The sequence below is a fragment of the Elephas maximus genome, chromosome 1 (genome assembly GCF_024166365.1).
Source record: "Elephas maximus indicus isolate mEleMax1 chromosome 1, mEleMax1 primary haplotype, whole genome shotgun sequence".
NCBI classification, from domain to species: domain Eukaryota; kingdom Metazoa; phylum Chordata; class Mammalia; order Proboscidea; family Elephantidae; genus Elephas; species Elephas maximus.
Genome location: NC_064819.1, coordinates 200,122,102 through 200,125,117, shown reverse-complemented (window position 1 = coordinate 200,125,117; position 3,016 = coordinate 200,122,102).

Genomic DNA, 3,016 nt, shown 5'->3' with positions numbered 1-3,016 from the left:
GCCATGTAGACCACACTACCTTGGCCTGCATAACCTGCTCAGCCTGTCTGTGCAGGCTGGAGAATAAAGCAAATTCTCCCTTCCTAAAGGGGCATGGCCTTCCTGCAGTAGACGCAGACTTTGACAGATACAGCCCTCTATCTCATATCTCTACGAGCTTGGACTCAACTTCGATTCATGGTGACCCATGTATGTCAGAGATGAAATGTGCTCCATGGGGTTTTCAATAGCTGATTTGTCAGGAGCAGATCACCAGGCCTTTCTTCTGAGGTGCCTCTGAGTGGACTCTAGCCTCCAACTTTCTGGTTAGCAGCTGAGCACATTAACCATTTGCACCACAGATTCACAGGAATTGGGAAAACCAGGAGTTCATGAGAAACTTCTTTGCCCGGTGGGTGTTCTGCCTTCACAGAACAGTCTGGGAGAAGAGGCTCAGACTCATAGGTTATATGCAGAGATAGTCCTGCTCCTGTTTGCTGCATGAGTGATGAAAAACTATTACTAACTCAGTAACAACAGCTTTGAATGCATAAGGAAGAGGCCATAAAGTTGAAGGAGGCTCCTCTCCCCTTCTCCCTTAAGAGTGTAGTTAGTACCTGCCCAGGTTCAAATACAGATGCTCTTGTGGGTGGGAAGAATTCGTTGTTTCATTGAAACTTAAGCCTTGTTGAATCCACATAATGATAACAATGAGTAGAAACATAGAATATTACTGAGTGCACTGTAGGTATTAATAAGTTTATAAAGAAGCCTTCTAAAGTAGGAAGTTGAATTTTAAACTGTTGCTGGATTTTGTTCAAATTCATATTTCAAAAGGATGAGGTGCTACAATTTTTTAAATCATTCAAGAAAATTAGTCTCTCTCAAAAATTATTTATTCCTTAAGGAACACATTCTATAATTAAAGGCAATAAAGATGTATAATTGCATAAAATGAGAATTTTCTAGTCAATTTGGGCAGGGAACTGAATCAAGTTGGAAAATCTGTGCCACAAATTTTTGATCCTCCAAATAAATAAAGTACCAGTAGAAGCCCTGGTGGCAGAGTGGTTAAGAGTTCAGCTGTTAACCAAAATGTTAGCAGTTCGAATCCATCAGCCATTCCTTGGAAACACCATGGACGTAGCCTTTAAATTCTTCTCAATAAAGTATCTATAGCAGATTGTGTTTTTCAAAGATAGCCACAGCTATTCCTCCCATCCCACATGTTTCTAGAACGTTGGTTCTACAGCACCTCCCCCAGGAGGTGGAGTCTAGTTCCCTTCCTCTTGAGTCTGGGCAGAGTTGTGGCTCACATGTAACCATCCTTTTATAATCCTTGACACATTCACAGCTATGATCATATACATGCTTCACCTTTTATTTTCACTGCTCCCACTTGCCCTCTCTCCCCTCCCTCCCCCACATACACCTCATTATCAAGGTAACTCATGTTAGCAATTTACATGTCTCCTTCCATATTTTTATCTGTGCTCAAGTAACCCTATGTAACCAGAGATACTTGAACATGACTATATAAAAAGCTAATGCTTTTCAACTTGCAATCACACAGGCTGTGTTAAGTGCCATAAGGCTGATAGCAATCCATAGGTCCCATGCATTCTTCTCTTCTGCCTCATTTGCTGATTTAAGCAATTCCCACTACCTCATCTTCTCCTTCACAGGGCTTACTTCAATTTAAGTAACTTGAAGCCATAACATTGGTACTTGTGTGTTCATCTCTCCATCCTTCTTTCTTTCTTTCTGTCATGTTCTTCCTAGCAATGTTTACTGTTATCCTTTTAACTTCTTCTTGAGGAATCTAGGCACTAAAACAGGTGAAAGGCAGAACATTTGGACTCTTGAGAAAGATGGTTGGCAAAGACCCTGGTTCTTTTTCTTGATTTGGAGAAGAGAAAATGTATGACTCACCAGATGGGCTCACTGACCTCTCCCTTCAGTGACCACTTTGAGCTGTTTCCACAGCAGCTACACATTCCAGAAGGCAAGTAAAAAAAAAAAATAATAATCCCCGCTTAGCTTTTCCAGCTGTCATTGTCCTATTGTCACCATAGTGACAGATGTTACCTGAAATCATCTGCTTTATTGTGAAAACAATGTAGGTTGAATACTGGCCTTGGGGAAGTTGCAAAGGACAAGAGATTCAGTACTGATGTATTCTTATGTGTGTTTTCTTTTTTGTATTAGCTTTTCTTTTTCTTTTTCTTTTTTCTTTTTAATACACTTTATTGTAAGAGAATAAGATAAAATAAAAAGTCATAAAGTCATCTTTTGAATTTCTTCAGTGATTACTGGATTCAATAGTATGAGAAAAGGTCTTGGTGGGAGACTTGAAAAAAAATTCAAATATGTACAAATTCACAGACTCTCAAAGCAGCAAAAGAAACCATAATAATGAATGTACTGTGTACTGATAATACTGGCTGAGGCCATTTTATTCTTGTGAACATAAGCAAAAAAAGTTTATTTCTGGGCCAAACTGGGAATGAAAACACATACATTTGGAATTCTGTTAACTAATTAGAGCCCTGATTCATTGTAAATGGAACACTATTGAGAATCAAAATGGCTGTTGATAATCAAATTAAATAATTTCAACATTTACCTTTTAAATGAAAAGAAGATACATAGACACCCAGGAGAGAATAACTCAAGGAGTGAAAAGAAAGGAGTATGAGATTAATGTTACCATTGCCAATTTGTGCTGACAATGGATTCAGGAGCCATGTTACCCACAGAGCACATTTCTACAAGTATTTGAGGAGGGTTGTTCATTGAATAAACTGTCAAGAATGAGGGACTTTGAACTAGATTTGATTTCAAAGGTATATGGAAATTCCTGACACTTTGCATGAAATTACCCAAGAAGTTAGGCGTAAGACAAAGAAGCTTATGCTCTCTAGATGCCCTAGGAATTCGAACAAAATAATTAGATGATGAGTAGATGCAAGTGTAGGTTTGATTTCTAATCATAGTTTTATAACCACAAATTAGAATTTAGGTATATTGCACAGAC